This window comes from Rhineura floridana, chromosome 1 (genome assembly GCF_030035675.1).
Source record: "Rhineura floridana isolate rRhiFlo1 chromosome 1, rRhiFlo1.hap2, whole genome shotgun sequence".
Taxonomy (NCBI): domain Eukaryota; kingdom Metazoa; phylum Chordata; class Lepidosauria; order Squamata; family Rhineuridae; genus Rhineura; species Rhineura floridana.
This window is the reverse complement of record NC_084480.1, coordinates 233,075,199-233,101,806: the sequence shown is the minus strand read 5'-3', so window position 1 is coordinate 233,101,806 and position 26,608 is coordinate 233,075,199. Positions and strand designations below refer to the sequence as shown.

At 41.0% G+C, this 26,608-nt stretch overlaps 1 protein-coding gene across 1 annotated transcript in view; it reads right to left on the bottom strand.

Annotated features, from left to right (window-relative positions):
- The window catches only part of LOC133375583 (cadherin-19-like), a 219,632-nt gene extending 198,662 nt beyond the window's left edge, over nt 1-20,970 (bottom strand). The window contains exon 1 of the mRNA XM_061607330.1: nt 20,843-20,970. The gene's annotated coding sequence lies outside the window, so the exon portion shown is untranslated. The remainder of the gene's footprint in view (nt 1-20,842) is intronic.
- Between the last annotated feature and the right edge of the window lie 5,638 nt (nt 20,971-26,608).

The following is a 26,608-nucleotide window of genomic DNA, read 5'->3' as shown; positions in this document are numbered from 1 at the left end:
CCATAATGCAACAGGTACTACAGTGTGAAAGGAATATTAGAAATTGGGGCAGAATCACTAGTATTCTAATCAGGAAAAATAATGCAATAAACTCGATGCCGGAATGTAGCCTCTTTATTTTCAAAAGCAAAGGTGACATTCACTGTTAGTCAGCTCCCTTGGCTCATAGATCCCAGTCAGGTAGGCCAAAGGGTTACCACAGTAACCAATAAGATTATGATTTCTTTCACTAGTTTGTTCCCAACCTTATTCTTAATCTTGAAGATCATTGTGATTTTTAAACAATTTGGATGCTAATGCATCTACAGCCATTACAGGATGAGAATATTAATAAATTCTAAATAGATTTCAGTCCCTTAAAATGGTTAAAATTTTGATTGCTCTGTGCCGGCTCAGAAATGGGTTGGTGTTTGACAGGAAATCAAGAAGTCAAGACAGATGAACTGGAAAACAATTCAGGACTATTTTTCCCCACCTGGCAGGGTGGCAAACACAGTGAATTTTTCATTCATTATTGTTTTATGTTTAGAATTAACCAACACCTTCCCCAAACATTTTCCACACTGTAGACGTGTTCACTTTGAAACTCTGCACACACAGACAGACACACAAAAGGTTGGAAAGAACAATAACAGCAAGGATAATGCTAGTGCTTCCAGTTTTTAATGTTAATGAGGATATGTAACCAGGTTCTCTCTGCTTCAGTTCACAAATATATATATTTTTGAGACCAAATAAATAAGAAAATAGTATGACAGAGAGGAAAATTTGCTTGAAAAATACCTGATGCATCACATCAGTGTGTCATGAAATGTGCCACTTATTTTGATGCATTTTATTCTCTTTGTGTTGAAATGTGCATGATGTGATGCAGTATGTGTTTTAAACAATGTGATATCTGGATGGAATGTTTCAGAACTAAATAAGAAAAAAGAATGGCATTCTCCTTGTTCAGACAAATGGCCAATCTTAGACTTCGTTTCTGGGAACAAGGCAAGTGGAGATAGATCCAGATAACCAAGTATCCTACTAGGTGAGGGATTGTTATAAGCATTGCACAGGAATGCCTGCCAGTAAACCTGCTTTAGGTAGCAAACTAAATAAATAAAATGAGCTTTAGATGAGTGCATATTACTAGACATATGAATATGATAGAACCAGAAATGGGTGGAGAAGGATAACAATATTCTGCTTCTCCACCCCCACCCCACCCCCAAAAGATAAAGAATTGCCTCCATAGGCAGGGAGATTAGAAAGGGCTAGGAAAAAAGGAAGTACAATTCATCATTTGGATGAACGTTAATAGAACTAAACAAAAATATCCTCAAACAATGGAAATGCCACCAAAAGTGAACTACTTCCTCTATAATATCACGTCTATATGCTTGCCCTTTTGTACTGATGGATCACTCTTGTGGCCATAACATTTAGATTATGTGGATGGATTAGATCACCAGATTATGAGTCTCATTCTCTACATCCCCATTTCGCATACACTCATAAGCTCAACCCCCTGCACACTGAAATTATAAAGGAATTCTAAAGTGTCCTATGAATGATGCAAAAAAAAAAATGGAACCTTTTTCTGTAGAAGAAGAAAGCTTTTGAGAAATTGGTGATCAATTTTCACCACAGTGCTAATATGCAGACCTAAAGAAATAAAGTCAGTCAGTGTGGTTAAGCCATTTTGGCAGTGTCCTCATAGCAAAAATAAGATGTACACCATTGGTGTTTTTTAACCTTGGTCCTCAGATGCTTTTGGACTACAACTCCCATCATTCCTGATTATCAGCTAAACTGCCTAGGAATAACGGGAGCTGTAGTCCAATAACATCTGGGGGTCAAGGCTGAAGAACACTGCCGTCCAGACCATATTCCCACTCCCCATTGTCATTTATTTATTTGTTTGTTTGTTTCAACTCGACCTCTATGTGGTTCACAATAATAAATCACAATCACTATTATAAGCAGAAAACCACTCAAAATGGGGGGGGGGTTGAAAGCTGAATCAAAAACTGCAGAAGGTGAGTCTCCCTAGTAGTAATAGGCAAGCTTTCTTGGGTTCAGTTTGGAATGGGTTTCAGGAGCTTATCCAAACTCCTCACTTTCTGTGAGACAGTTCTGTCAGACCTCCCTGCAACTCCCTCTTTCCCCAATGTAAAGTCTCAAAGAGAAAGTGGTTGGGAAGCCTCAGATTTAAAGCATAGATGGTCCTGGGACCAGGTACTCTGAACTGTCTCACCGAAGTCAAGGGGAACTATCCCAAGACAAGTAGCTTTATGATTGCTTCCTTACATGTTACAACACTACCAATTGCTGCACTTACTCTACATACTATTTGTTGACTTGCATGTTTTTTGTTATATTGTTTTATGTTTTAATGATGGCTCAAACTTAAATAGCATGGCAATGTATTTATGCTATTTTCTATAGAAGAGAACAAAGAATGAAAGAACAAAAATAAAATATTATCAGTAGGAACCAATTATACCCACACTCAGAATAACCTTAAATTGAGTTGAATGCCAAGGTAATTTGGAACAAAGTAGATTTAACCTTGGATTTTTGAAAAAAACACAATGTTTTATACAGACTTATCATTTAGGTAAGAGCAATCTACTGTAACCATTTTTATTGCTCTATGAACAGGAAGGAAAATTAAGGCACACACACATCCACATGGGATTTGAAATTAAAATGAAGGGGGAGTTCTGGCAGCCCCTAGGATGGTGGGGGGAGAAGGGGGAGGGGAGCTCTACTGGCCCCTGGGGTGGAGGGAAGCAGGAGAGGAGCTCTGGTGACCTCTGGGGTGGAGTGTTGAAAGGGGAGGGGAGCTTTGGCAACACGTGAGGGAAATTGAGGAGAGGTAGGGCAAACCATGGGGGAAGGGGGGCATTGGTGACCCAGGGGAAGGGTGGTTTATGACAGTAGGCAGGATTGGTGACCGAAGCAAGCAGGGGTGGAGCCCTGTGTGTGTGTGTGTGTGTGTGTGTCTGTGTGTGTGTGTGTACACAAGCACACACCCAACTATCTATCCCTGGGGAGGAAATGAAGTAGGGTGATCTTTGGTGGGAAGATGCCTGCCAATCATTTTGAAGAAGGATGTGTGTGACATTCCTATTTCTCTGGGATTACCTCCTCCTGATTCCCAAACGTCTGGATCAGGAAATTCCCAGTAAGTCCATCTCAGCTTGCGTCAGATATGTCCTCTGAACCACAACTTAGGATTCAGTTTCCGTTTAATATCCTCATGATGAAGTTCTCTATACTGTGGCCAAACACATTCTTCCCAGTTCTTGTGAGGTCCAACTCATCACTTGTCAGCAATCCATCTTCCAGGAAGTGTGCACCTGGTTGGCCACTGTGAGAACAGGATGCTGGACTAGATGGGCCACTGGCCTGATCCAGCAGGCTCTTCTTATGTTTTTATGTTCTTATGTTCTTATGTAGCCCGTGGTCCCAAAATCCAAATCTCTTGCATTGGCACCACCATCGTAGCCAGTCGTTCACCCAGAGTATTTTTCTTTCCCTTTCTACTCCACTTCTCAGTACTGAAAGGATAGATAAGAAAACTATCTGGGCCCCAAAGTCCTTGAGTTTCCTTCCTAGAGCTTCAAAGTCTGACATGATTTCTTCATAGCTCCACTTGGCAATATCATTTGTTCCCACATGGATGAGAAGAAAGGGATATGTGTTAGTGGGCTTTATGAGTGTTGGCAACCCTTCAGTCACATCTCTAATCCATCCTCCAGGAAGGAAGCATACCTGGCAAGTCCATTGGTCTTCTCAGCATACTTGGGTTTCAATCCCACACAGCAGGGAGTCTCCCACTACTATTACTACAGTACTACTACTACTACAGCCCTCAGAGACTGATAGATTCTATTGGTTTTCAGAGGGCTCTGGGAGGTTTTCCAGTTGACATGGCTGGCTCTTCTGTTGAAGCCCTGGTTGACCTGTGGAATACAGAGATGACCAGGGTGATAGATACGATTGCACCTGAGTGTCCTCTACCAACTGGCAGAGCTCAGAAAGCTCCATGGTATACCTCAGAGCTAACAGCAATGAAGCAAGAAGGGAGAATGCTTGAGCACTGGTGGAGAAAATCTCCCAATGAATATAACCAGACACTGGTATGTGCTCATGTTAGAGCCTACTCAGTGGCAGTGAAGGAGGCAAAGAAAACTTACTTCTCTGCCTCCATTGCATGCTCAGCTTGTCATCCAGATGAGCTGTTTAGAGTGGCTAAGGGTTTAATACACACTGGCCCTGAGGTTGTGGTAGAGCCATCTAAAGCTTGCTATGACTTGTTTGCTAAGCATTTGAGGATAAAATCACTTCCATCCGCTGGGATTTGGACTCCATTGTTGGTTTGTTTATTATTTATTTATTTATTTAATTTGTATCTTGACCTTCCTCCCAGCAGGAGCCAGGGCTGAAAACAAAGCACTAAAAAACTTTAAAACATCATTGATGTTGATGCTGATGATCTGGGTGGTTCCTCTGACTGGCTGAGTGGTGTGTGGCCTGCTCTAGATGGGGTCACACTCCCTCTGAAGGAGTAGGTTTGTAGTTTGGGGGTTCCCCTGGATCCACTGCTATCACCTGAGGCACAGGTGACCTCAGTGGGGTGGAGTCCCTTCCATCAGCTTAGGCTGGTGGCCCAACTGTGACCCTATCTGGACAGGGATAACCTTGCTACAGTAATCTATGCTCTGGTGACCTCAAGGTTGGATTATTGCAATGCACTTTATATGGGGCTGCCTTTGAAAATGGTTTGGAAGCTTCAATTAGTGCAGAATGCAGTACCCAATTGTTGATAAGTTCAAGGTGAACAGAGCATATATCTTGTTCTAATTGCACTGGCTGCCTGTATGCTTCTGAGCCCAATTCAAAGTGCTGGCTTTGACCTATAAAGCTCTTTATTGCTCAGGACCCCAATATCTTTTGGAATACATCTCCCAGTATGAACCTACCCAGACCCTTAGATCTTCCTCTAAGGCCGTTCCCCACCCGCACCCCTCAGAGGGAGACTTGGAGGGTGGTGACAAGGGAGGTGGTCTTTTCAGTTGTGGCTTCCCATCTGTGAAATATGGTCCCCAGTGAGGTCCGCCTGGCGCCTTCATTGTCATCTTTTCGGCACCAGGTAAAGCCGTACCTTTTCTCCCAGGCATTTGATAGATTGAGGTGATATTTTGCTTCAATACACTGCCAAACCTTCCTGTGGCTGTGTGGGGGTGCTATTGCCATTATTTTGTTATTGTTTATTGTTAAGTTTTATAGTCTATTTTATTTATTTTTGTTTTAACATTGTGTAAGTCGCTTAGGGACCTTCGGCTATCAAGCAACTAATAAATCTAATAAATAATAATAAATAGTCTTCTCTTCTTGTTGTAAGGTTTCATTGCCTTTGCTTGACTGAGTTTCAGCCTCTCATTAGCTGTCCCGTGGGGTCTCCTGTAATTCTTCCTCTGCAGGCTGTCCTCCAGTCTCATCCACAAATGCCTGAAAGAGGTTCCATAGTTCCACCGGTACAGAGTGTCTTCTAGCTCTTCTGTTCCTGTCATCCTTTTCCACAGAGTTTTCCTCCACTTCATTATTTTGCTCCTTAACACTCTTCTCTTCAGCTTCAACTTGCTGTTGTTCTTCCACCTCCTGTACTTCTCTTTGCTGTTGTTGTTCCAGCTTTCTGTCTAAGAACTATTCCTCTTATATTCTTGAGTGTGGCCACACCTGCTCAAGCCCTCTAACTTTTCGTTCCGGCAGTGCTACAAGCTTGCACTTGTTGCACATACATGCCATGTTGTTCTCAGGCAGGAAAACAAATACTGCACAAACCTTGCAGGTCACCACCACTGGAGTGTCCTTTCTGTCCATAGTTTCTATTACCTTTAAAAAAAAATCTTTCTGCTTGTATTGGAATGGCCTATGCTTTGGCCTGTCCTTCTTGAAGGTTAACAGGAGAGTCCCACTGGTATATGATGTACGCTACAAGAACACTTTTTTTTGTTAGGGACCTCCCCCTTAACCTCTCCCTCTGAACTCCACTGCCAAACTCCTGTTAGCTCTTCCTGTTTGCTTGCTCTGTTCACTCATTCTTTGAGAGCTGACTCACTTGTATATCCTCTGGAGCAGCTGAGGCAGCTTCCTCTGCTCTAAGGAGTCAGGAACAGATCCACAAGTGCTCCTCTTATGTTTTTATGTTGGACACTGTGATTGTAAATTTGTTTTAAACTATTTTAAATATGTTGTTAATTTTGTTGTTTGTACATCAACATTCATTATGTTGTGCAATACCATTTATTAATATTAATTATAGTATGATCACATTGATGATTGATCTTGGGCGTAGCTCTGAACTCTATAGAGATCTTTATTTTTTAAATTAATATACCACCCTTCCTCCCAGAAGGAGCCCAGGGTGGCAAGATCATAAAACTCAAATTAATAAAACCCTCATCCTTTACCCTTAACCTTTACACAGTAGCATTCATCTCAGCCCTAAACACATTTTCTTGGAAATGTGTGTTGGGGTAGAAATTAATTATTCGCTAGTAGAAGTTGTTATTCTTCCTTCTGCATGAATTATCCTTTTTCATTTGACTGGAAAGCAAATAGAAATAGTTTTGCCTCTGTTATAACTGAAGTCATGAAGAGTCCCAGTCTGATTCTTAAATAATGTGCATATAGGTTTCTATATGATATGACAAGATGTCATTTGGAAAATGAAAAGATGGTAACCAAATCTGAATACAGATAAATCCTTAACAGACCATTTCCCCTTTCCTTGCATCACATTTAACATATACATTGAATTGGATTCAAATGCCAGATCATTAGGTGGAATACCTGGTCATTTTCATAAAGAAAGTGACCCATGAAATCCATGAATAGCTTTTGGAAATGTCATGCAGAGATAAACTGTGTCAATTGCTCAGCTTCCTATAAGAACACACACAAATATGCTAATGACAGCAAATAAGATGCTCTTGAACTATCTAAGATAAGTGAAGATGCATGTAAATATTGCACTTCTTGGAAAGAGTAAGATAAGATCACACAAGAATGTGAAATAAAACTCCTTAAAATCAGTGAAATTAAGAATGTTGACATTCTTTGCTGGAGAAGAATGAAGCTGTAGTCCTAAACATAGAAGTAAGTTCTGTTGGACATATGTGGGACTTACTTTGAAGTAAACATACATGACGTACATCTAAAAATACATCTAAAGGTACATTTAATCCAGCACAGTGTCCCCAGCAGGTGCCTGAAATCTCAGAAGCAAGACACTAGAGAAATGATTGCCATGGTTGCTTCCAGACTGTCCTAATTTGGTGTGGTAGGAGGTATTCAAGTGCATACCGGAAATTTAGGTTCGTATAATTAAAGTGGATTAAAGCATTCTGTCACCATGCTGCAATAAATTCACTTTAAAAACAGACTTTTTGTGATTTGGCAAGTGACAGGGAAATGCACTGAAAAGTATGGAGTGAATGAATGATAAATGGGAATATATATATAAACATCCAGATAATCAAATCAAGATGAATTCTCATTGTCCTATAATCTCCCTGCAAACAAACCAGAATGAATGTTCAATAAAGACTGGACATAGTCTAACCTCCGCGTAGGCTTTGGGCAAAATACATTGATCATAGTATAGCTTTATTATGTAATTAGCCTTTTATGAACGTTTAAAAGTGCCTTTTTGCTTGGTTAAAAGTGCCCCTTTCGGTTCATTCCCTACCAGTGAAAATTCCTTTTGAAAAAACACTGGGGGAAAAGCAGTTTGGAGTTGGCAGCAAGTATACAGGGTTCCATACTTCTGGGCTGCCCTTACACAAAGGGTAATGACATGGAGGAATCTCCATAACTCATAACTGCTGTAGTAGTCCCTCTGTATGAGTGTAGCACCCTCTGGCATCTATCAGATACTAGCTAGGACAAACAGCAAGGGCGTAGGACTCCTCCAGATAACCTGTTTATTGAGCATTCATCCTGATTTGTTTACCATTAAATGTGATTTAAAGAAATTTATCTTACACAAATAACTGGAACAGTCCCATTCTCTGAGTACGTTTTTGCTTCTTGTAAAGCAGCACTGGTCAGTTTTGGTATATCTTTCTTCTGATGGTGTGATTCTTGTTGAAGGAGAATGGTTTGTCCTCATTTTTTATCAGGTATTCTCTGCTTTGTTTGAGTGCAATCCCTCTCATTTAATTACACAACAGCTTTCTCTGACTCAGTGGTGATGGCAATGGTACCAGCTGAAGAATATTTGGCAAAAAACAAAACCCTATTAATTGTTGACATTTTGCAGCATCTTGTTGCATTTCTTTTGGCAGTTCTTTAAGCATTTGGCATCATGTGCGCGTATACCTCACCCGAGTCTCTTGGATTGCTTGGCTGTTAATCTCACAACTCAGATTCAAACCTAGACTTCCTATCTCTTGCATACAAGAAGAGTTCATAGAGGTGTTTGCTTGCACCTTAATTGACTCATGCATTCCAGTAAAATCTCCCGCTTGGCTTTTAGGGCTGCCTGTTTATTTAGGTGGAGCAAGTCCAGTTTACAGGAGTACAGGAGATTACATACATATATACATATTGGATAATGCCATAGTCTGCAGACTAGGAACAAATGGGGGGGGGTTGGCAAAGAATTCAAGGAATACATACAGTGTATGAGAATCCTCAAAGTATATGAAAACAAGCTAACTTTCTTCTTCTCTTTCCCTTGACCTTCAAAGTGCTCTCTTATTTATTACATATTTAACAAGGCAGCATTAGATTCTCCCCTAGCCCCTCTAGCACAAGAAACAATACAAAAGCCTGGTTATCAGGAAATTTCCCAGACTTGTTTCTGTCCATTTCCTATTCTAAAACAGAAAGAGTAGTTCCAAGGCTGTAGCACTTACCAGGCTTTGTTTCCTTTAAAAGGAAGTCACGAGGCTTACATCATTTTTAATACTTGAGTTTATTTACATATACAGTATACAGGTTGAGCATAAATTGAGGCAAAGCTTAAACTCAACAGACAGTGCAATCCACTGTCCCCAGATCAGATCTTTGGAGAGATGCAGTTCCTCAAGAGTTTTTTCTCTCTACTTGTCTAGCCCCAAATCTGTCTCTTTAGAACTGCTATCTTTAATGAGTGGAACATGAACTGCTATCTTGAATTAGTGGTATTACTGTTACTAACTTAAGTCTATTGATTTCAGTGGGTGTATTTTGAGACGGGCTTAAATAGATACCACCCATTGTTTCTTTTTACTAATACTCAACCAATGTATTTTGCCCAATCTTTTTTGTTGATTTTGGTGGTAATGTAAATCAATCCTCACTGTTGCAAAAATGTATCCTGAAGACTGGTATAATCTTTGGGGCCTTGCAGAAATGCTATATTTTTTTGAGGGGGGTCGACCATTATGATTATGTTGCAGAGGATTTGTGGGGGGGTCATAATAAAAACACTACTGCCAAAGTGGCAGCATACAGTCAGGAGTCCTCCATTTTTAATAGAATGTGAATGAACAACACTATTGTTGCGCCCCACCCCAATCTCCGAGCAGTGAGATTTCCAGGGATCCCTGTGCTTGCCCTGGGTTTGGTTTCCTTGGGAAAAAGGTCAGCGGAGACTGTGGTATCTTTATGAAATATGGTTTGTTTATTTACACACATTCCAACCTGAGCTTAGGATGGAGGGGTTCAAGGCATCAGCAGTCCAATATCCAGCTTTTCCTTCAGTGTTACAGGAGGCATCCTAAAGCCATGGTGCAGAGTGCCAGTCTCTCTGCCTGCCTCCACTTCCAGCCTTTCTCTGACACAATTCTAAACACAAGCCTCTCCTAGGCCCCAAGAGGGGGGGGCTTTCCTGAAGAGTTTCAATGACAAAAGAGTCTTCCTGGCCCATTCACCAATTGCTGGGCACCTGATAGACCCATTAACAACCTGGCCACTCTATTAACTTAACAAAAGAAACTCATCTGACCAGCAGAGCGAGTTTCTCACCCAAGGCACAGGATTCCAAATTGGAGGCTCAAAGGGGACTCATAGAAATTATCTATTTCAACCCCCAAACTCACAACACTATGTTATGACAGCACAATCCATTTCTACTACTAGCATAAAGTTTTCTATATCCTATACAAAGATTTAAAAAAATCCTGTTCATAATCTACTGGAAGATACAGTATCAAATACAGTATCAAAAAAGGGAGGAGAGGTGAGGAGGAGAAAAGAGAAGGGGAAGCAAATTCAAGCACTAATTCTTCATAAAGAAAGTACTATTTTTATTTCTTGGAAGTTGGCAAAAATGTATACTCAGTCAGACCAATGGTCCATCTAGCTCAGTACTGTCTACACTGACTGGAGCAGCTCTCCAGGTTTTCAAGCAGGCAGTCTCTCCCAACCCTACCTAGAAATGCCAGGATCAAACCTGGGACCTTCTGCATGCAAAACAGACATTCTATCACTGAGCTATGGCCCTTCCCCTGAAACATCACATATCAAATATCAGTAACTCAGTATTGCCTACACTAACTAGCAGCAGCTCTCCAGGATTTTCAGAAAGGAGACATCTGCAGCTCTGCCAGGAAGTTGAAGTTGGGACCTTCTGCGTGCAAGACAGATGCTCTACTACTGAGCTATGGTCCTTACTCATAGGGAGTATGGGAGAGTTGGAAGACCATGAATATGCAGAAGGGGATATAGAGGAAGCAGAATAAAATGCAAGCATACGGGGCTCCTGAACCAGAACTCAGATTCTCATCCTGATCCGACAAAGGCATACCAGCTTATTTATTTATTTATCAAATTTAAATCTCACCCTTCCTCCCAAAATGAGCCCAGCTACATGACTGCCCTACTTCACAAAGATGGCAGCACCACATGAAGCTTCAAAATGGGAAGAAATAATACCTGCAACAGAACCTAGTGCATGGAGAAAAGCTGCACAAGAGGAAATAGAGGCTCTACACAAAAATCAGACTTGAACACTCACAGAACTACTGGCAGGCAAAAGGCCTGTGAGATGTAAATGGATTGTCAAAGCAAAACAACAAGCAGAAGAGGAAATCTAGAGAAATAAAGCCACATTAGTAACCAAGGGCTATTCCCAGAAATACAATGAAGATTACAACAAAACATTTGCCCCTGTAGTGAAGTATACCACAGTAAGTATATTTAAGTGTGGCAGCATCCAGAAAGATGTATGTTGAACACTTAGATGTAAAGACTTCTTTCCTACACAGCGAAATTAAGGAGGAAATCTACATGGAACAACCTCCTGGATTTAAACAACCACTTGTATGCAAACTTCAGAAAAATATATATGGACTAAAACAAGTAGCAAGAGAATGGAATAAAAAACTGAACCAGATGCTCATCAGATAAGGTTTCAAACAAGATTAAGGTTTTTTTGGTCCACTGTGGTTCATTTGTGAGACAAATGAGTCATGTAAGGACTGCTCCTAATTAGGCATGACATAGGAAATTCTCAAAAAGCAGGTGTGGCAGAGCCACCATAATCCAGATATCAACCCGATCACTATAAATAAAATGAATGAAAAAAGACAGCTAAACAAAGAAGAGAAGGAAGGCATGGATTTAATCTGCCTGTAACCAATCAAAACAATAGAAACATTTCTTGTCTCAGGGGCTGATTCATAGAAACATGTTGATCACTTGATGACTGAAAAGTCATAACATACATGTGTGACTGAAACATCACATATTGAATACCACTTCATTTAAAATTCCCTCATACATGTACCATTCATGCAATGAATTGTCAGATCACTCCTAGAAGCCAAGAGCTCCCAGAAGGCCTGCCTACCATACTACCCCAGTCACAGGTTTGTGCTTCTCCACATGCCCTGCCCTGGCAATATGACTGGTGAAACTGTGAAGGGAATGGATATACTGACAGTGCATGAAGCAGGCTGGCTCATTAGTGCTTGGTGTGTAGCGGTACAATCTCACTTCTTCACATGTTTGATAAGTGCATGAGGGGAAATTTGAATACTCTTACTCTGACATCCAATCATTTGGGGCTAGTTCGCATATGCAGCTCCATCACTTCATTAACCTGACAGTCATCAATATTTGGTAACCTTATATTATCAGTTTGATTTCTTCACACTAAATCACTATATACTTGATTGATAGCATGTGGCTGATTGTGAGAACTGGCTCCATTGAAAAACACTGTACTCAAGAAAGTCAATTCATCATGTGCTGTTGTAGTAATTTCGGCCCCATCAGCACTATACATTTAAAGTAGCATCATGCTACCTTAAACAGTCACGGCTTCCCCCCAAGAATCCTGGGAAATGTAGTGTGTGAAGGATGCTGAGTAGGGCCAGTGGCAGATATGCCCCAGGTGGGGCATTGGCCAAGGGCACACAACCTTATTTAGGAAAATATCTCGCAAGACATTTCGATGTAACAAGGAGGTTTAGTATGGCATGCTCAATTCCCCTGTCACATGCTCCTGCACTCCAGGCAGGTGAGCCTCTTCCGTGCATTTCACACTGCCTATGTAGTATACAGCAGTACAAAAGGCGGGGAGGCTTTATTTATATAACATGAATGTGGTAAGAAGAAGCCTTTAATTGGCCAGAATGGACTATGGATACCAAGGGCTTGTTAGTGAAGATGTTTTCTTACACAGCTAAGGACTAGGAACCTCACCTTTAAGGCAGGTGCAGTGAATCATGCTGCTACAAAGCTCAAGGACACTGACCAACAGAATTGATAACAAAGGCAGAAGTGTGAGACCAGATGAAAAACAATCCCAAAAGGTATAACTAAGTAAAGTCACAGGTGCAAACCTGCGCCCAGGTCCAGGGGCTCTTTTGTGTATAAATAAGTCTCCCTAAATCTTGTTTGGGGAGCTACAACACAGACCAAGTCCAGCAAGGTGCTGTGTACCTATTGGCCAGCTGGGATCTCTCTGTTGTTGCTGACTTGGGGATCCCAAAAACAGAAAGGAAATGTAATATAAACTGTGTTCAAGAGCTTCTTTTATCTGTTTAGTGCCTTGCTTGTAATAAAACACCAACTGCTCTCATTTCAAGCACTGTAAATCTTTTCCACTGGTCTGATCATTGCCTTTGAAATCCCCCTGAACCTCTTGCCTCTGGCAAAACAAACCTAACAGCAGCCCACTGTCCCAAGCAGGCCTGACACTACTGCCCATGCTGCCACTGCTGCCCTCCACCTCCCCATTAGGAAAAAAACATCTCCTGCCTGCCCAACACACTGCTTGCTTTCTAGGCTTCTAGATTTCTTTACCATCCTCCTTACCACTCATGACAGCTGAGTCACTCCTACTGAGTAGACGCTTCACGTTGAAAACTGCTTATTTCTCTGTTGTGTGCATGCCTCCTAAAAGCAGAGCACACATTCTCTCTGCCTGGAGCTGAATTGGTTGCCCACTGCAAGGCTACCAATCTTCCCTTCCTTCCAGCCCTCCTTGGAAGGAAGCCCTTTCATCGGCAGCTGGGAGCGGGAGGCTTTGCACTTTCTTGGAATTTGCATAAGTAAGTAGTAAGCATTATGACAGTAAACAAGCAACCCCACAAAGCCCCTATACACAGTAAGCTAAGAACTTATAAAAAGGGGGAAGGGGGACAAAGCACACTCTACCCAATATTTCACTGTTAACCCAAGGCTGCTTTCACACATGGGACTAATAGCACTAGTTTAATGGATTAAAAAGGTAGCACTTCTATCCCAATTTCTAAAATCCCTTTCACACTGCAGTATCTCTTGCGATAAGGAACAGTACTTTTTCAGCCGATATTGTGGCATTTCACGCAACTGTCTTTCACACAGCTTGTTTTCATGCCTCACCCATGCACACTGTTCCCCACTGTGTAGGAGGTCTAAGATCTCGTCCTGTCACCATGCAAGCCCTCTCCCTTTAGGATCTGACTTTTTAAATTGTTTTAGTTGTATCAAGACGGGTGTGTGTGGGAAATTCTGCTATCTGCGCCGATGCGGAATACCGGTACAACATTCATCAGGCAAAAAAAAAAAAGACCTGTGTGACTAAAGGGCAGGAATGCACTGCATGCTGGGATGCCTGTCACGTGAGCGGCAGCAGCTAGTGAAACACTCCCATGATCTTCTGGTTTCCCAGCCTTGCTAACGGATTATTTCTGGTATCGTTTATTGCGGAAATTAGTGCTACTCTTGAACTACATTCCACCAGAATTCCAGAGCTACCCGGTATGTCGTGTGAAAGCTCAAATATAATGCGCAAATTACCAGGTAAGAAATCATCAGAATAACGGAATATAGTGCAGTGTGAAAGCACCTCAAGTCTGCAGTATGCTTTTGTTCCTGCCCCCCAGCTCAAAAAAGCTATACTAAAAACTCCAGATGTCCTCTTGAAAGTGTTTTCCCTATTCTTGAGTTCTGGTAGTGATATCTTTCAAATGGAAAGGATTTGCAGATAATATGAAAGTTCCTTTCACCAAATCCAGCCATTGGCATACCTATCCCAGTGCAGTCCACTCCCCAGTCTTGCTGTTAAATTTGTTCACAAATGACCTGGAGTTAGAAATGAACACTGAGGTGGCCAAGTTTACTGCTGATGATACTCAGTTGTTCAGAGTGGTTAAAACAAAAAGGGGTCATGAAAAACTCTAAATGCATCTCTCAAAACTGGGTGAATGAGCATTAAAATAGTAAATCTGGTTCAGTGTAAGCAAGTGTAAAGTGATGAACGTTGGGACAAAAATCCTAGTGTCACCCATACACTAATGGTGCTTGTCACCCACCCCCTTTTAGAAAATAAATAAATTTAAACCCCATCAGGTCTGCCTGCTTGCAACCAGTGGTGGCAGAGGCTTTTACCCCAAGTCCTTTTCCCTCTCCCCTCCCTGAAGAGAAAGCAATGTCCAACTGGACCTTTTCCTCTTCTTCCCTCCTCCCTTACTCACCCCCTCAAAAAGCTAATCTAGAAACTTCCTGATTCTTGAATTTTGATATTCCAGATGGAAAGGATTTGCAGAGGCCAATGTAGCTCACATCCTTGTCTAGGTTGAACGGCAGTGGTTTTCCAGAGTTCCAGAATATTCTTGGCCCTACCTGGACTTGCCAGGGATTGAAGGGATCTTGTGCATGCTGATATGCACATTTTCTGTTTACCACTAAGGGCTTATCCAAACGGAGCGGGATAATCCACGGTTTCCATATTCGGCTTGTCATCTGATAGTCCTCACTTTGCCTTTTAGTTCGCTCTTTCCCAATTAAAAAAAAACGCTTTTTTGCACCCGCACCCGCAGCGGTAAGACCCCTACATTCTTTTTGCTTTTTCCAAACTCTGCCTCTAAAACCTCCCCCTATCAACCAATTGGTCAGCCAAAAAATTATGTATGCTCCTCTCCCCCTTTGCAACGAAGCACAATATGGCTGTAAAGGAGTTCTCACCTCGGAAGGAAAGGCTGCTGGTCGGTTTCACGCCTGCCTTGTTTGTATTTGCGATGTTACACTTAAACGAATGTATGCTTTTCTGCCTTTATTGATATTTAAGGAGATACACAGGCTGGCAATTGTACTTATTTCTTCAAAAAAGCAAGAAACGTGTTACCTCCCCCTTTCCTTCCCACAGAGAATGAAATTGACAAAGCTTTCTGGAGCAGGCTTGAAACCGACCAGAAGCCCTTTTCTAAGTTTGCATTTGCGATATTACTCTTAAACGAATGTATGCTTTTCTGCCTTTATTGATATCTAAGGAGATACAAATGCTGGCAATTGCACTTATTTCTCCCAAAAAGCAAGAAACATGTCACACACACCCTTCTTCTCCCTTTCCTTCCCATGGAGAATGAAATTGACAAAGCAGGCTTGAAACCGACTAGAAGCCCTAGTTTGTATTTGCCATATTACACTTAAACGAATGTATGCTTTTCTGATTTGGAGCAAAAACCCCAGCAAGTACAATGAAATTGACAAAGCTTTCGGAGGCAGGCTGAAACCACCACCCCTTTCTCACTTGCTGTGCATTGCAGATCTCACCCAGAGCGGCCACCCAGTTTGCAGACTGGCAAAAAATAAAATGCATCTGCACAGTAGTTGCAGACCCCCCCCAACACCCCACCATTGCGATGATTGGTTCAATTTTCCTGGGCTTATTCTTGCACATGCGCAAAAGTGCAGATACGTGATTGGCTGGAATGAGGAGAAGGGGCAAGGGGAAATGCCCAAGAACCGCCCATCAGCTGTAAAGTCTGCAGTATTGCATCCTAACTCCTGAAGGCACAGCGGATGATTCCCGATTTTAAACAGCAAATCGCATTTTTGCTGGTATTGCAAGGAGCGGATTTAACCCGCGAAAATGCGTAACAGTGCAAGACGTCATTTGGATGACCGAAAAATAATGAACACACATAGCGGGCGTGTCACACATTTTGCAGTCGTCTGGATGAGACCTAAGTTAGGGTTGAAGTTTTATATCTGACAGTGCAATCCTATGTACATATCTACTCAGGTGGAAGTCCCTATGAATCTGTTTATTTTATGTATTTATTCAGTTTATATCACACCCTTCCTCCCAAAGGACCCAGAGTTGCACGTAAGTGTGCATAGAATTTCAGATTAAGTTATATCTCTAAGTTATATGGTTGACAAAACAATTAAAAAGACACCTAATGGAATACTAACGTTTGCGGGGGGGGGTTGACAATAAGTGGTTGTCCCATCGGTCAAAATTTGTTTTAGTTTAAAGGGGAGGAACCAAGATGGAGGGGTGGGGTTTAAGAAGAAAAGGATGGGACCAAAGGGCCCTCTGGTATGTTGTGCCCAGGGGGCCCAAGAAACCTGGAGCTGACACTGATGCTGAGAGTTGTTACGAGACCCTTGTTCCTTTCACTGAGCTGTAACTCTCAGCGTTCCCTGACAAGAGGGATTTGTTATTAAACCACTCTAGAAACTGTTGCTCTGTGAGGGGAAAAGAGGCCTCCTAACAACTCTCAACACCGTTAACAAGTTATGGTTCTCAGGATTCTTTCTGGGAAGCTATGACTATTTAAAGTGGTATAATACAGCTTTAAATGTATAGTGCAGATGAGACCTTAGTGGCAAACATGCGTAAGCGAATATGACCCAAATGGTGAGAAATCAAGCAATGAGAAAAGCAAACTATGTCCATGCATGTGTGAACTAGTCTTCAGACACACATAATATGTGCAGTTCTTTTCTTCACTCTTTCATAATTATTGGTAAAATAAAGATGATTTTAGCTCTAAATCAGTTCTCTCAAACGATATGTCCAGTATTATATATCTTACTTCCTGTTTAAACACATGAATTGTCAATATCCTTTTAAAATAAAGTATGCCTTTAAATACACAAGAGTTTTTAAAAAGAAAAGAAATTTCAAGACAGGAAAAATTGTTGGTTCTTTAATTGCTGGTCTTTTGATTATTTTGTTTGATGGAGCTATGGCCATTTCTTCCATTGTAGACATCTTGGGAAACAGAATTCTATTTTCAATCTACCTAAAAACATATTGTAGCTGGGATAATCTCACAGTGTCAAAAAGATAAAATAAAAACTCTTCATCTTTCAAAAGTTATAGGAAAACTATTTGCTTGTGGGTGGAGAATCAAGAGCTAGTGTTTTAGGGTGAAGCACTCTGATTCTAGAATGGGGGTTAAGCTGAATTTAGGCCTATAACTCCATTTATAGTGTTATTGTGTGTTTCTGCACCCTAATTTGAACAATTCTCAATTATTTTCCTATACATTGTTATTTGTGTTAACTAAACTTCATTATAATGAGCACTTGGTTCGTTTTCTCCCTCACTTAATCGATGGAACAAGCTTCACTTTTGTTGAATTATGGCTTTATCTTCAAGATTTTAATTTTAACTTGCCTTTAGTATAAAGTTAGTTATCCATAAATTGAATAGATTGATACATTCAAGAAAAGGCAGAAGTAACAGAAGCAAGACTTACTTGTTTGCAAATAATAATAATAATTGTTCCTGGTTAAACCATTTAAAATATATTATGAACTTCAAATTTACAAGTAACCATAACTGCAGGTTTCCCACTGCAATTTTTAATGAAGTTATTTTAAAAAAAATGTTCTTGGCACAGAACAAAACATTTTGAGCCAGTGAATTATAACGCTCATTACCACTATAGCAAGCATTAAAGTATGTGCTTGAAAAGTGTGATGGATCATACTAGCTTCTTTTAATGACTATCTCTTGCCTATATACATAAAAATGGAAGCCACTACCCTGTCAAGCTGCAGTTTGCTTCATCACAGACAAATGATGCTGCAAACTGCAGTATGGCCAAGCGGCACTGAGCTCAAGTGAAGGGGGTGAGACTGAGCAGATAGCAGGTGAGCACACAGGCAGTGGTGGCCTGGCCAACTTATGGACCAGCTTCATGGGGGCGGTTGGCATCACTACTACAAAGACTCCCTTTGTTCCGGGCCATGGAGGTGGGAAAGAGACTGGAAAGCAGCCTAGGCGTGCTGCACAGGAGCAGCAACAGCTGCCTGATCAGGTGTTGGTGTGGGGAGTTAGCCTAGATGTGTTGTACGGCAGTGAGATTTGTCAAGGGGACAGTGGGGTGGCAGGGTGGCACAGCAGTGGAGACAAGGATGTAGGAACAGCAGAAGAGCATCAGTGGGCCCATGGTGGCTGGTGCATGCCAACACCTGGAGGCAATGCAGGTACTGTGAGTGGAGATTGGTGAGTGGGGTGCCTGGGGGATGCTTGTTTGGGGGTGCTGGGGTTGGTTTGGGAGTGCCTAAGGTGTGCAAGAGGTGGTTTAGGAGTGTCCGGGGGGTTGGTGCTCAAAGTGAGCATAGACAAAAGCCCAGTATATATGTGTGTAATTTATTATATATATTACAGGAACCAGACACTTAGTAAGATTTACATCTAATTTGACGTATTGTCATGCTTGGGGTACAAGGAAGGCCACATGAAAATAATCTCAGTTCCACTTATGCTCTGTATTGGTAGGTCTTCAGAAACCAACAAAATAGTTTCAAGGATCCATTGCCTTACAGACAGCAGGTTCTAGGAATTCTGTTGTAGTGCAGGGGTTCCTAAAGTGTGGCCCATGGACCACCAGTGATCCACAAGCTTCATTCAAGCAGTCCATGGCATGGCTGCGGATTTGTGGTTTTGAAGATGAGAAATGGCACATACATCACATTGAATATCCATACTAATTCTTAATTGTATTTTTATTGCTTCTTTATTTCTTATATTGTATTTTATTGTATTGCAATTTGATTTCTTTGGAATAAGAATGGCTACAAGGAGAAAAATCATTAAATGGTCTACCAACAACATCATCAATTTTCAAGTGGGACAAATGTCTGGAAACCACTCTTGTAGTAGATGAAGGTTGTGGTTTTTCCCCCAAAGAGCACTGTACTGAATATGATCAAATTCGATCTTCATTCAAAAATGTATGTCAAGTTATATTAATTTATATAGTTTCAGTCATTGTTAATACACCATGCTGTTCTAGTTCTGCCTCCTCCCATGAAAAATATCACAATTTTGCATATAAATAAATCCAGAACTATTCCTGCAGCTTTGATTACGGTATATTTCTTAACAGTGCTTTCCTAGAGGAAAGTGTTAGTTCTAATATTTTCATGGTATACTGCCAATTTCACTTCTGCATTTCAATAAAATCTTGGCAGTTTGTTTTTGAGGTCTTGACTATCTGATCATCTGATATGGAACTAGAAACCAAAATTGAAAGACAGAAATATGAGTTGCTGAAGTTGACCACTGTTGTAGTAAGGTGTTGAATTACAGAATAAATGAGGTCTCAAACTGTTTCTGAAAGACTAAGGGAACTGTTCCCTCTGAAACAGCAGCAAAAGCAAATGAGGATCTTTTGAATGAACACACACACACTATTGCTTCCATGCATCTTTGGCTCAATTGTGGTGCTTTCTATGTGCAGAGATTGATAACTACCATAATCATTCATCTTTGGCACAAAGGTAGAAATAATTCCCTTATGAAATTTCTGAAATAGAATGTACTAAGCAAGTCCAGTTGCTTAGGACAGCAGCCTTAGTTAAGTAAAGCTGCAACCCTAAACACACTCACTTACCGGAAACTAAGTCCCACTGAATTCAATAGGACTTCCATCTGACTTACTATGTTTTGGATTGTGCTGTTACTGTGATGTTCAACATTTACACAATTTTAAAAAAGAAAATTTGAACACGTCTGCACAAAAAAATCTATTTAGGTTGAAGAAGTTTCAGAAAAGACCCATTGACAATCTCTCCTCAGCAATAAAGTTCACTGGAGCTGAACAGCAAAAAAATAAATAAAAATTCAGTGATGATGAGATGATCACTGTTTGCTGTTGTTGTTTTCTTTCCCATTACTGTCTTCAGTCAACAAGGTTGTGTGCAAATTTTTATAGTGCTTCCTCAATCTGAGAAACTTCATTGATCTGAGATAGCAATGGGGTCAAAAGCCAGCTTCCACCAGGGTGGGTAGCTTTGTACAAAGCACTACTTCTCCATCTAACTTTGTTTACTAGGTTGTTTAGAGGAAAGACAAATAACAATAGGATTGTAAACCACTTTGTACTCTTTAAAGTACTATGGAAATCAACAACAACAATAATAAAAAGATCTGCACTCTGATCCAAAACACATTTCTTGAAATGTAAGGTTTCCATCTAAATCAAAAGATGTTACTTCCAGTCCATGTGTTTTAAACCAGTGTGTTGGTCTTTCCAGAACTCCCATTTGAAGCTGCTTTAACTATGAGCCTTTTATTAAAACCAGCAGTTTTTTTTTTTTTAAAAAGGTATTGAAAACTTACCTGTGTGGCACCAGGCCCTCCTAGCTTTAGAAAAATGAATAATAGGGGGGAAAAGGCTTAAACATCTGATGAAAGGAAGGAGTTCTTTTGACTTCAGAGCCCTCTGAAAGCTTTTGGAAGCAACAATTTCCTGCCAGTAACAGGCACTTATGCTTTTGGATTTGAAAACTCGCAGTATGTCACTGCTTACTGCTTGCTATTTTGGGTGTTCCCAGTAAAACACAGACTCTTTTGTGCAAGACATCATAATGCTCCTCTGATGTTCAGGCTGAACCCAGCATTAAAATGAGGCAAGATGGTTCTAGTGAACAAAATGAAAACTGATTCTTTTTTACTTACTCACTTATTACTTCCTCCTCCCCTGGGAAAAAGGACTTGCAAGTACGAGATGTGTTAAAGAGATTCATCTTTTATGTGAGTATCTTGCAAATGAAAGGGACATGCCTTCCATTTAGATATTAGTCAGGGAAACAAATCATCTGTTTAGACCAGCTACAAGTTACATGAAATAAAGGGGTATTTTGGAAGGTCCCCTCTCCCCCTTTGCTTGGCTGTTTCTTTTTTCCATAAGTTGATGGCTTTATCAAATACCCGAGGCCTGTTAAACAATCGTTCCTGCCTGTTATTTTTTCACAGGGCTTTGTATCTAGATTTCAAGCTAAGTTGACTTCTGTCCCAGTCTAAATTAAGACTGGGACAAATTATCTCCTCTCAGTGTCTTGAAAATATTTTTCCACTGTGAACATGGAGCCTGATTTTCTGCCACTTTCAGCGGCAGGGAAGGAGAAATTTCTCCAAAACCTTTGGGAGGAAGTTGCCACTTACCTTACTAGGTCTTTTCAGGAAGTGTGATGCATGGGAAACTATGGAGAGAGCCCCACTCTGCTTCTGGATACACTTCCCAGAATAACTTGGGTGTGATGCAATGCAAGGTATTTCAGGAAGTGTGGTTAAAAGCTTTGAGGACAGCCTTGCACTATGGTAAATGGCATAGGGTCATTTAAAAAAAACCAATATTTTTAAAAAAACCCAAGAAAAATGGAAAACCCTTGGCTACTTTCTAAAGTTAAGTAAGGTAAGTATCAACCTGTTCCCAAAAAATTTGGAGACTGTTCTCCCTGCTACAATTTTGGGAGGATTTAATTTTGCCCCACCCATCCAATGAATGTTCAAAAAGTAACTTTTAATGATTTTGGAATAATGGATCACACAACTGTTAGTCAGTTTGAGAAGCGTTAAGCCAAGGCTACAAGTTAACCAATTGCACAGTTAACCCCCCATATTTTATTAGATTTCAATGACATGTTCATACTAATTCCCTAAATAAAACAAAGCAGTGGGTGGTACTCAACTTTATGTCCTCTTTGTGGGCTAGAGTCTGCTTCATCAGATGTATCACCTACACCATAATAAAGTTCTTATTTTAAGATGCCACAAGATTTTTTGTTTTGTTTTTCTTTCATCAGATTAACATGGCTACCCCTTTGGAAAATATTACAGTAGGCTCTTGTTGCTGGATGTGGAGTCTGAAGAGCAACTGCTTGACCTTTCAAAGGACTGCAGAGATTAGTTATCTATGATACACTTTTGGTCTTTGCTCCTTCAGCTATTCTTCCAACTTAGTTTTCTTGGAAAAGTTCACACAGTGATGAAAGTTCACTCAGTACTTGCCATGTGAAGAGATACAAGAGGACTGAAAAAGCAAAGGCAATTGACATTGGAGGGCAGAAAATATAGAAATATATTTGTGTGACTTACTCTGGTGCATAATAGCTTGTAGTAGCATTTTGTAATATACAAACTGTGAAAGCCTGTATAGAATGCAGCATGTTGGAAAATTAACCTCTTGTGCTCTACAATATTTTTAAGGATGTATACAACAGCTTGGAATAGCACAATTCTACTTCAAGCAAAGAACAATAAAGCCCTCTCCCATATATCTTATAAAATAAGGTCAAATGTATGTTTGTGAATTTAGTCACAGACACTTGTCATAGTAGAAATGTAGGGCTCATTCACATGGGAGCTGAACTTCATATTAAAGATGCAACTTTTGCCATAGTGATAAATTCAGAAGGTTCACGCTTTCTACCTGTCAGCTCTTCACTGAGACAGCAGTGTTGGTGGGGGTGCAGGCAGGGCTGGAGATTCCTTGGTAATTGCCAGTCCATAAGTCCTCAGCCGGCAGCTTGGCTATAAATCTGCCAGGCTAGCAAGGAGGAAGCAAGATAAGGGCAGAGGCCGTTCAAAGCTTACATGCCAAGCCAGAAATCCAGAAGAGACATCAGTGAAGGTCTGGGTCTAGTTTGCCAAGAGATCAGTCCAAGTCAAGGTTCAGGGCATAGGAAGACACACAGTGGTCACGCCTGACATTATAGTCAGCAACAAGCTGAAACCAAGGATTGACTTTTAAGGAGCAGGTTTGTCAGCAGGTGTGAGCCATCAGCGTTTTGGCCTTAAGTGGACAGGCCTGCCCCTCTTCTGACTGACCTTCTGTTGTCTACATTCTGCAGGTGAGGGGGGCGTCTCCTGTTCACTGTCTGTGTCTGGCTGAAGGGCTTCAGCTGTGTCTGGGGTGCTCTGCAGCTGAGGGGAAGAAGAAGCTGGGTTCTCAGGAGTTTCCTCCATTTCTCCTTCTGGGTCTGCTGCTTCTGTGTCTGCTGCTGTTACTCCCGAGTCATCCTCATCTGATGAGTCCTCTGACGGGGCCATGACACTACCTTCCAATCTGCTGTTTTCCATTCACACTACTCGGCGTTCCTCTGGAAAGGTTTAGTATCGCTATTTCCTTTTGGCCCTGCCCTCAATTTTACATGTTTACTTCCTCTGGAGTATTGATATTGCTAATGGAGAAGGGGAGGGTTTTTTGTCAGTTTCATTGTTTCTTGTCAATTACCCGCTGAAGCCGGAAGAGGATGGGGGTGCAATTGACAAGAAACTATATATGAAGTGGGTGAATTCACCCTTCCTTTTTTTCTCTGTTTCATTTCCTCCTGACATATTTACAATAAACTCTCATTTTTTAAAAAAGAAGGTATGAAATGCAATTTTTATATGAGTAGGAGACAGGGTGTGTGTGTGTGTGTGTGAGAGAGATAAAATGGCATACAGGTGCAGAGAGGGACTGAAGAGTTCTCTTGGCAAAGAAAAGAGAATGGGATGTCAGAAATAATGTTGAGAGGAATTCTAAATACTGTGGAAACGGACCGCATAGTTAAATAATGTGGAAACGGAGCGCATCACTGGTTTCGAGGAGTGAGGGAAGGAACTTAATGGGGGGAAATGGGGGGGAAGGAAGGCTATAGCAAACTCCAATATGGGAGGACAGAGTGAGTTGGAAGTGGCTGGTTAAGCCGCTGGAAACAAAATGGAATTCATGGAGAGTTTAGTGGGTGGTAAAAGGGGAGTATCTGAAAGTGATGATCCACCTGCCCAGCAAAAAATATCAGAGCAAAGCGCCTACATGGAGGAATGCAGCAAAGCGGAGATGGTTTTTCCTTCAATGTTTGCATTATCAGGGGATTGGGTTAATATGGATTTAAAGGAGAAAACTGTGCCATAGCTTCAGCTTGCTTGCAATGTCATGTGAACTATGCTAATTAAACAGGGATGCAAGTAGCACCAATCTCACAGTAAGTCACTGTGTGAATGAACCCGTAGTGCTATATCAGGGCTAAACTAAACGTCTCATGGGATGTCTGTGATGGGATCTCCCAATGGCTTTTTCTTTGGTTAAAGGCAGCTATGGGGAGGGGGGCTGATTTCGATTTGAGCTGTGGTGAAGGAAAAGACAGTTTACCTATCCCTCTGTACCTTGTTCATTAACTTTAATTGCATCTCCCTTAAAAAAAAAAGTTGATCTTAGCCATAGAGTAGAAAAACAGGTACCTGTACTGTAATGGTTTTGTACTGGTATTTAAGAACAAAAGAACATCAGAAGACCAATCTTTCTAACAGTAGCTAACTTCATGCTTATAGGAAGCCCACAATAGCTTTCTCCTATTATGGTACTCAAAAGCATGCTGCCTCTGATACTGCTGACCATTCACAGTAGCTATTCCTTTAATATCTTTACTATCTTTAATCAGTTCTTAAAGCCATGATGGCTGTCACTATATCTTGTGGCAATAGATGTCATAAATCAGCCATGTTCCTTTCCTCAGTCCATAGAAGTCTGGGAGGCGGACTCAAATTGGGGAAATGAACAGGGAAAAGTTTGCTCCTCTTTTCTAGTGCTGTTCTGCAGTTCATGCCCAATTTCCACCCCCACATCTGATCTTACTTCTGCAGTTCTGATCATGGGCCACCCACATCACATCTCGTTTGGCCCTCAGCTTGTCATCACACATAAACGGGAAGCATTAAAGAGGAAATGATGAGTCAGACTTCGGCACTTCTGGGATGTGCAAAAGGACAGTTCCCTCATCACACCTTATCACAACAGGACAAAAACAGAAAAGCAGCCCTTTGTAACATTGGAAGAAACACCCAGAGTGTGTACGCTTTCACTAAAGTTAACATTACAAAGATAATGCTTCAAGTTAAGCTTCAGAAGTTAATATTTAGAATCTGGTCTGTAAATTCCAAGGAAGAATTTAAAATTTGCTCAATTCAAACATTGAATAATATATTAATATGCCTAAATTCTTCTTTATAACGGAGTCAATTCTATGAAAACTATTTATCCTTAATAAATAATATTCATAAATCTTTATCAATGAAACTGCTTTCAGCAAGATGAAATATTTATTAATGTATTTATTTATTTATTGCACTTGTATACCGCCCCATAGCCGAAGCTCTCTTGGCAGTTTACAGCAATCAAAAACATTAAAACAAATATACAATTTAAAACACATATTTTAAAAACAATTTAAAACACAATTTTAAAATTTAAAACAATATAAAAATGATTTAAAACACATGCTAAAATGCCTGGGAGAAGAGGAAAGTCTTGACCTGGTGCCAAAAAGATAACAGCATTGGCACCAGGCACACCTCATCAGGGAGATCATTCCATAATTTGGGGGCCACCACTGAGAAGGCCCTCTCCCTCGTTGCCACCCTCCGAGCTTCCCTTGGAGCACCCGGAGGAGAGCCTTTGATCTTGACCGTAGTGTACGGGTGGGTTCGTATCGGGAGAGGCTTTCCATCAGGTATTGTGGTCCCAAGACGTGTAACGCTTTATAGGTCAAAACCAGCACCTTGAATTGAGCTCGGAAACATACAGGCAGCCAATGCAAGCGGGCCAGAATTGGTTTTATATGTTCGGACCATCTGGTCCCTGTTACCAATCTGGCCGCTGCATTTTGCATGAGCTGCAGTTTCCGACCCATCTTCAAAGGCAGCCCCACGTAGAGTGCATTGCAGTAATCTAATTTGGAGGTTACTAGAGCATGGACAACTGAAGCCAGGTTATCCCTGTCCAGATAGGGAAATAGTTGGGCCACCAACTGAAGTTGGTAGAAGGCACTCCGTGCCACTGAGGCTACCTGAGCCTCAAGTGACAGAGATGGTTCTAGGAGAACCCCCATGCTATGAACCTGCTCCTTCAGGGGGAGTGCAACCCCATCCAGAACATCCAGAATATTATCTTTAGAGGAGTGACAATCTTTGAAATATTTTATAATAGTATAATTATTTCTAATTCAACATCATACTTTGTTGTTATTGTTATGTGACTTCAAGTTGATAACAACTTATGGCGGCCCTATGAATCAGCGACCTCCAGTAGCATCTGTTATAAACAACCCTGTACAGATCTTG